This window comes from Amblyraja radiata, chromosome 6 (genome assembly GCF_010909765.2).
Source record: "Amblyraja radiata isolate CabotCenter1 chromosome 6, sAmbRad1.1.pri, whole genome shotgun sequence".
Taxonomy (NCBI): Eukaryota; Metazoa; Chordata; class Chondrichthyes; order Rajiformes; family Rajidae; genus Amblyraja; species Amblyraja radiata.
Window position 1 is genome coordinate 69202144 of NC_045961.1, and position 9320 is coordinate 69211463.

General features: G+C 42.7%; 1 long non-coding RNA gene across 1 annotated transcript; it reads right to left on the bottom strand.

Moving 5' to 3' along the window:
* Window positions 1-247: 247 nt before the first annotated feature.
* On the bottom strand, window positions 248-8782 carry LOC116974012. Its single transcript, XR_004412252.1, has 3 exons — window positions 8503-8782; window positions 6282-6283; window positions 248-283 (listed from the first exon to the last, which is right to left on the bottom strand). It is a non-coding gene; the product is annotated as an uncharacterized LOC116974012 (long non-coding RNA).
* Between the last annotated feature and the right edge of the window lie 538 nt (window positions 8783-9320).

Consider the following 9320-nt stretch of genomic DNA (forward strand, 5'->3'; position numbering starts at 1 on the left):
CGGGCAGCTTGTTTCATACTCCCATCATTCTTTGCGTGAAAAAGTGACACCTCAGATTTCTATTAAATCTTTTCCCCTTTACCTGAATCCTATGTCCTCTTGTCCTCGATTCAACTACAATGACTGTGCATCAACCCAATCTATTCCTTTCATGATTTTATACACCTCTATAAGATCACCCCTCATCCTCCTGCGTCCAAGGAATAGAGTCCCAGCCTACTCAAACTCTCCCTTTAGCTCAGATCCTCTAGTCCTGGAAACATCCTCGTAATTTTTCTCTGTACTCAATCCAGCTTGACAACATCTTTCCTCTAACATGTTGCCCAGAACTGGACACAATACTCTAAGTACAAAACTATCTGCAAACCACCCATCTTTGTTTCATCTGCAAACTTGCTAATCTTGCCATGGATGTTCTCATCCAAATCATTGATATGGATGACAAACAGCAGCGGGCCCAGCACCGAACCCTGAGGAACACCACTTGTCTCAGGCCTCCAGGCTGAGAAGCAACCTTCCACCATCACCCTCTGCTTCCTTCCATGAAACCAATTTTCTATCCATTCAGCTATATCTCCTTGGATCCCATGCGATCTAACCTTCCAGAGCAACCTACCTTGTTGAATGCTTTACTGAAGTCCATATATACAACAGCTTTGCCCTCATCGAGCTTTTTGGTCACGTCTTCAGAAAAAGATTTATGAAACGTGACCTCCCACATATAAAATCATGCTGACTATCCCTAATCAGCCCTTGTCCATTTAAATGCCTGTATATCCTATCCAGAACAAGGGGTCACAGTTTAAGGATAAGGGGGAACATTTTTAGTACCGAGATGAGGAAAACATTTTTCACACAGAGAGTGGTGAATCTCTGGAATTCTCTGCCACAGAAGGCAGTTGAGGCCAGTTCATTGGCTATATTTAAGAGGGAGTTAGATGTGGCCCTTGTGGCTAAAGGGATCAGGGGCTATGGAGAGAAGGCAGGTACAGGATACTGAGTTGGATGATCAGTCGTGATCATATTGAATGGTGGTGCAGGCTCGAAGGGCCGAATGACCTACTCCTGCACCTATTTTCTATGTTTCTATGTTTCTATGTTTCTATCCCTCGGAATCTATAGTAACATTCTAGCTACAGATGTTATGCTCACTGACTTATAGTTCCCAGCATTTTCCGTGCAGCCCTTCTTGAATAGAGGCACAACATTTGCCACCCTCCAGTCTTCCGACTCCTCTCCTGTATTTAAAGACGACTCGTAAATTTCAACCAGGCCTTCCGCAATTCCCACTCTAGTTTCCCACAATGTCCTTAGATATATCTAACCAGGCTTTGGAGATTTGCCTACCTTTATACACGATAGTAGCTTCAGCACTTCTTCAACCATAACACTGACTGCTCTCAAGGCACTTCCATTGACTGCCCCAAATTCCTTTGTCCTCTTGTCTTTCTCCTCAGTAAATACAGAGGAGAAATACTCATTGAGGACCTTGCCCATCTCCTGTGGCTCCACACAGAGTTGACCGTTTTGATTCCTGTGGGGTCCCATTCTCTCTCTAGTTACCTTTCACATGGGATGTTCTAAAAGATTCTGAAGACAGAGAACATAGACATCAAAAATTAGCATTGTGAGAGCCGACTATCTGAGAACATGAAAATCTTTGTTATTGACAGCAGAAGAAATATATCTATGGCCATGAAGCAAAAAACAAAATGCTGGAGGAGTCCATCAAGTTGGGCAGAATCTGTGGAAGGAAATTAAATTTTGGCTTGAGTCCCTGCATCAGGATCTCAATATGAAATGTCAACAGTTTTCTTTAAATCCACAGTTGTTCTATGACCTGTTGAGTGCTTCCATCAATTCCTCTTTGGTTTGAGATTCCAGCATCTGAAATCCCTTGTGTCTCTACATTTATGACATGTTTGATGAGCTAAGTGATAAAATTTGCCTGATCTGTAACCATCCTGGACCTACATCATAAACTATCAAAATAACTTGGCAGAAGGTGGCTGGTGCCTGTTTTGATTCATGCTAGTTAACCCAGGCCCATTGCCTTAGATTTGGTCAATGCAGACGCACATTTTCTGATGGTCATGCCTGTTTATACATCAGATCTCTTATCTGCTTCCCACTATGGGCCAATAGCTGTGCTCTGATTGTTTATAAAGTAGTCTTTTTTAATTTCAATACTAATAACTGCTTGTAGGTTACATTTGAACAACATTAATTTAAAGACTGGTTCTCATTCTTATTAACATCACCATAATACCCTAATAATTAGGTTTAGAATTCGGCCACTTGGCCCATCGAGTCTGCTCCGCCATTTGATCATGATTGATCTATTTTTCCTTTTCAACACCATTTTCCTGCCTTGATCCCATAAACTTACTAATCAAGAACCTATCAATCTCCATTCTAAATATGTCTAATGACTTGGCCCCCACCACCGTCTGTGGCAATGAATTTCACTGATTCACCATCCTCTGGCTAAAAAAAATCCTCCTTATCCTTTTATTCTGAGGACTGTGCCCTCTGGTCCTGGGCCCTTCCACTACTGGAAACATCCTCTCCACATCAACTCTATCCAGGCCTTTCATAATTTGGTAGGTTTCAATGGGATCCCTCCTCATTCTTCTAAACTCCAGCAAGTACAATGTCCAGAGCTCCTCATATGTTAACCCAATCATCCCCAGGATCATTCTTATGAACCTCCCATGGACACTCTCCAACACCAGGACATCCTTCTTCAGATATGGGGCCCAAAACTGTGCACAATATTCCAAATGATCAGTGCCTTATAAAGTCTCTGATCCACATAAACTGTGATGGATATCCCATGTCTAACAATCCCTAACACTCACCATCTGTACTGCCACCAACGCTCACCACTCATGCTCTCCACCAGTCTTGATCCATGATAATCATTCATGCTCACCTGACTTCTACCCACTCAAACCTGGACTTGGGTTGAGTGAATGTGGTGGTGTAAAATTCCTCAGTTAAGCTGGCCCTCATCGGATCAGAGAAGGCCTATGCGTAGCAGGGATTTCCAAAGTTAAATGCCATAGAAATGTTTCAACGACTGTTTAAAGTAGACTCCACACTAAATTGTGTAGGAAGGAATTGCCGATGCTGATTTACACCAAAGATAGACACAAAATGCTGCAGTAACTTAGGGGGACAGGCAGGAACACTGGATAGAAGGAATGGGTTTTTGGGTCGAGACCCTGCTTCAGAAATATAATGCAATACCAGAAATGCCCTAATTTTTTAGTGAACGTTATTTCCCCCTGGCTGTCATAGATCGATCCCTCACCCACATTTTGTGTCTATCTCCACACTAAATTGTTTGTTAAACAGCTTGAATTCTATGAATATAAATGTTTCCAACATTGCAAAATGATTTAAAAAAATAACATAATATAGTGTTTTAAGATTACTAAATAAATTAACATTTCCAATATAAACACCAGAAAATTGTATAAATCAAATTAAGTCAATTAATTCTAATAAATGTTAATGACCTTAAACTTCCATTTCCAATCTCCAGAAACTTGGTGTCTAACATATGCCCCCAGCTCCTTTGTCTACAGCACACATTCCAATACGCCCATTCCAATCTATTGAAATACATAGATTTTACTGTGTCTAAATCAGGTCTAACCTGGCTCTGGTTCAATTGGCAGATTACCAAGCATGATAGCTTAGAAACTGCACACCTCTTCTGGACTCAGGAATCTATTAGATAAGTGTAGGACCAGCAGTCTATTTGATCGCACGAGTTTCATGCCTGATAAATCAGCCGATAAGTATTCTTTGAATAAGAAAACATCATCTCTAAATATCAAGGTCTTTTCTGCTACTGAGACTGTTCATTTATTAATTCATGGGTTCTGGACATGTCTGAGATTTATGTCCATCCCTTGGATTTGAATTTTTATCAGGCCATTGCAGAGTGCACTCAAGTCAAGTATTGTTACATATCTGAAATCAAATAAAAGTCAGGATGAATAAGGATAATAAGATGCCTTCTCTGGAGCACATTAGTAAACCTGACAGATTGCAGTACATTTGAAATGGTTGTGCTGATCAGTTCTGTGGAAGTCATGGTTTTTTTTTGTTTGCACATGTCTCCATGTGAGTCATAAAGCTGAACTATCAACTTCCATGTGTTATTTATACAGGCAGGTTGCATAGTCATTATATTGCTGGACAAAGAATCCAAAAGTCTGAACTAAAGTTGAAGAAAAATAAATTGAAAACCCAGCATCACGGTTGGGGGCTTTAAATCTAGTTAATTAGAGAACCCTGACTTAATCCTGAACAAAGAACTTGGTGCAGTAATATAGTTTATCAAGACACTAGATTATCCTAACACCCATCTGGTTCATCTAAACATTGGGTTCATTTGACAACAATAAAGTGGTTAGTTCCAAGCATGCATCCTCAGCTAAACGTAATTCATGGCTTAGATAGAAAAAACATCTACTAATTCTCACAGCAGCCAAATAGAATGCCATGCCAGAAATGCACTCATTTTTTAGTGAACATTCTTTCTCCCCTGACTGTCATAGATGGATCCCTCGCCTGCATTTCTTTTGGAGTTCTGTTCTCGCTCCCCCTCCCCCAGACACAACAAGTTCCTCTGGTTTTCACCTTTCATTCCATCAGCCTCCACAACCAACACCTTATCCTCCAACATTTCCGTCACCTCTAACGTGATCCCACCACTAGTCACATCTTCCTATCTCCACCGCTCTCCACCTTCCACAGAAACAGTTCCCTCTGCTCATCCCTTACCACCCAAAACAACTCCTCCCCACATACTTTTCCTTGCAACCTCGGGAAATGTAACACCTGCGCTTATACCTCCTCCCTTGACTCCATCCAGGGATTCCAGCAGACTTTCCAGGGGAGGCTAAAGTTCTCATGTAACTCCTCTAACCTCATCTACTGCATCCTGTGTTCCTAGTGTGTCCCACTCTTTCTCCACTAAAGGTTTGTTAACCAGCTTCATAGTTCACAACTTTGTATCCCTCTTGGGCTTACAACAGTCTCTATATTTAAAAAAAAGCCTATTAGGTAACCTCCTTGCTGAGATCATCTGCTTCCCATTTCTTTTTTCTCGCTCTCAGTTTTTTCCCCCCACTCTCCCTACTACAATCAGTCTGAAGAAGGGTGCTGACCTGAAATGTCACTTGCTCATTTTCTCCAGTGATGATGCCTGGCTCGCTGAGTTACTCCAGCGTTTTGTGTCTATCTTTGCCTTGCCAAAATCTTGAGTTAAAAGATACCGGTTTATCGTATAATGCTCCGTTGTACTAATTCAGTATTTTACTGATCTAAGTGTTTGTAACTTTGAAGTGTTTGTACATGTGGAATTGAAGTACCTGAACTCGTCAACCATTAGATAGAATTTAATTTCAATCCAAGGACGAAAGAGAGACTCTCTTTCAGTTTTCATTCCAAATACTATTGAGTGGACTGGTTTCAATTCCAGCAACATGGAGAATATACTTTAATGGAAAGGGAGTGATAAACTGAAGACACTGCTAGAAAAAGTAAAGACTAGTGGCACAGTGAAGCCTCATGGTGCCAGGTTCCTGGGTTTAATCCTGACCTTGGGTGCTGTCGATGTGGAGTTTGCACAATCTCCCTGTTCTCCCAGTGACTACTTGTTTCCTCTGGGAGCTCCAGTTTCCACCCATAACCCAAAAAATATGAGGGTGTGACCTCTGTAAAGTGACCTGAGTGTGTAGGGCGTAGATACAAAAGTGGGATAATATAGAACCAGTGTGAATGGTGATTACGTGGATGCGGTGGGCCAAAGGACCTTTTTCTATGCTTTATCTTTTAATCAATCAATTGATTAGCACTAGTTGTTATTAGAATAACTGAATAATTTAATGCAATTGTTTCATGCTCATTGAATGTTAAAATTTGAATGTACCTGTACAATACAATCATACGTGGAATACTCATACAGTTTAAACCTATTACTTGACCTTTTTTTCCATTAAATATGATCATTTGTATTTTGCAGTGAAGCAAATAACTTCTGCGTTTAACTATCAAGTAGTTGCATCATGAAAATTGCCTAGGTAATGAATAGCATAAAAAAGTACTCTGTTTATACAATTTGTTTATTATGATACATTCATCTCTATTCTGACAGTCGCTGCTATCCAATTTTGCTTGCAGGTTGAGGTTCAAGGTGAAGTGTTATGGTCTGTTTAAAGGTTTGGGCTGAAGGCAGAGAGTGTGACATGAAGATCATTGACTACTTTTATTATGCAGAATTCAAGTAAAATGGAATTGCAAACATTCAAATGGCAATGACTTCAAGTGACACTTGGTCTGAAAATGGCATCGCAGGTAGACAGGTAATGAAGAAGTCTTCTGGCACATCTCATCAGTTTAATGGCTTTCATCAGTTTAATTTTGTTTAGAGATACAGGGCGGAAACAGGCCCTTCAACCAATCGAGTCCGCGCCGACCAGCGATCTCCGCGCATTAACACTATCCTACACACACTAGGGACAATTTATATTTAGTCCTAGCCAATTAACCTATATACCTGTATATCTTCGGAGTGTGGGAGGGAATCAAAGATCTCAAAGAAAACCCACGCAGTCATGGGGAGAATATACAAACTCCATCCCGACAGCACCCGTAGTCGGGATCGAACCCGGGTCTCTGGCTCTGCAAGCGCTGTAAGGCAGCAACTCTACATCTGCGCCACCGTGCTGCCCTTTAATTATGAAATTGAGTTTGGAGGTTGCATTTACCAAAACACATTTTAATAATTTTTGATTAATATATAACTTATCAATCCTCATATTTTAGAGGATAGCATTTTTCACCGGATATCAAGAATGTTTTTGTTATGCAAGTATCTTTGACTAAATCTTCTTGAATTTTTTGAAGAGGTTACTCGGGAAATTGATGAGGGTAAAGCAGTGGATGTTGTATATATGGACTTCAGTAAGGCCTTTGACAAGGTTCCTCACGGAAGGTTGGTTAAGAAGGTTCAATTGTTGGGTATTAATGGTGGAGTAGCAAGATGGATTCAACAGTGGCTGAATGGGAGATGCCAGAGAGTAATGGTGGATGGTTGTTTGTCAGGTTGGAGGCCAGTGACAAGTGGAGTGCCACAGGGATCTGTGTTGGGTCCACTGTTGTTTGTCATGTACATTAATGATCTGGATGATGGTGTGGTAAATTGGATTAGTAAGTATGCAGATGATACTAAGATAGGTGGGGTTGTGGATAATGAAGTAGATTTTCAAAGTCTACAGAGAGATTTATGCCAGTTGGAAGAGTGGGCTGAAAGATGGCAGATGGAGTTTAATGCTGATAAGTGTGAGGGGCTACATCTTGGCAGGACAAATCAAAATAGGACGTACATGGTAAATGGTAGGGAATTGAAGAATGCAGGTGAACAGAGGGATCTGGGAATAACTGTGCACAGTTCCCTGAAAGTGGAATCTCATGTAGATAGGGTGGTAAAGAAAGCTTTTGGTGTGCTGGCCTTTATAAATCAGAGCATTGAGTATAGAAGTTGGGATGTAATGTTAAAATTGCACAATTGCATTGGTGAGGCCAATTCTGGAGTATGGTGTACAATTTTGGTCGCCTAATTATAGGAAGGATGTCAACAAAATAGAGAGCGTACAGAGGAGATTTACTAGAATGTTGCCTGGGTTTCAGCAACTAAGTTACAGAGAAAGGTTGAACAAGTTAGGGCTTTATTCTTTGGAGCGCAGAAGGTTAAGGGGGGGACTTGATAGAGGTCTTTAAAATGATGAGAGGGATAGACAGAGTTGACGTGGATAAGCTTTTCCCACTGAGAGTAGGGAAGGTTCAAACAAGGGGACATGACTTGAGAATTAAGGGACAGAAGTTTAGGGGTAACATGAGGGGGAATGTCTTTACTCAGAGAGTGGTGGCTGTGTGGAATGAGCTTCCAGTGAAGGTGGTGGAGGCAGGTTCGTTTTTATCATTTAAAAATAAATTGGATAGTTATATGGACGGGAAAGGAATGGAGGGTTATGGTCTGAGCGCAGGTATATGGGACTAGGGGAGAATACGTGTTCGGCACGGACTAGAAGGGTCGAGATGGCCTGTTTCCGTGCCGTAATTGTTATATATGGTTAAATGTGACTTTCACCTCTAATATTGACTGGGGCTTACTCAGGTTAAGAGGATTAGATGGGGCAGAATTTCTTCGGCGCATCTGCTTTAAGGGGTAAGCTATTTAGAACGGAGATGAGGAAATACTTTTTCACAGAGGGAGTCGTGAGTCTGTGGAATTCTCTGCGTCAGTGGAGGCCGCTTCTCTGGATGCTTTCAAGAGTGAGTTAGATACAGCTCTTAAAGATAACGGAGTCAAGAGATGTGGGGAGAAGGCAGGAATGGGGTACTGATTGTGGATGATCAGCCATGATCACATTGAATGGCCTACTCCTGCACCTATTGTCTATTGTCAAAAGTCAAAGTCACAGTCAAAGTATCCTTTATTGTCATTCAGACCTATCGGTCTGAAAGAAATTCCATGCCTTGCAGTCATACATATAATAAAAATAAATAAAAATAACAAAAACACACAATAAACACAAATTTAACATTCACCACAGTGAGTTCACCGGGCACCTCCTCACTGTGATGGAAGGCAAAAGTCTTAAAATCTTTGTCTCTTACCTCCTTGTTCACCCTCTGCGTTGAGGCGATCTAGGCTTCCGATGTTTGACCCCGCCGAGTGATGGTAAATAAGTCAGTCCTGCGGATGAATCCGAGCTCCGCGAATGGGCCGGTTCAAACTCCACGGCCCGGGGTGGTCAAAGCTCCCGAAGCTGCCGCCCTCCAGTCCAGCGGACAAAGCTGTTGTTGCGGGAGCTCCGGAAAAACAGGTCACCAACCTGTGACCTGCGAGGTCCCGACGATGTCATCCACTGGGCCCGCCGCCGAACCTCCGAAGTCGGGTCGCCGCCGCCGGAATGCTGCCACAGCCCCAAAGTCGGGCCACCGCCGGAACGGCAGAATGCTGCCACAGCCCCGAAGTTGAGTCCACCGCCGGAACGGCAGAATGCCGCCACAGCCCCGAAGTTAAGCCGCCGCCGCCACAGTCCCAATGTCGGGCCACCGCTGCCACAGCCCCGGAGTTGGGCCACCGCCGCCGCCGGAACGCCGCCACAGATTCAAAGTCGGGTTGCCGCCGCCGCAGGAATGCCGGAACGCTGCCACAGCTCCAAAGTCGGGTCGCTGACGCCGCCGGAATGCCGCCACAGCCCCGAAGTCGAGTCCGCTGCCGGAACGCCAAA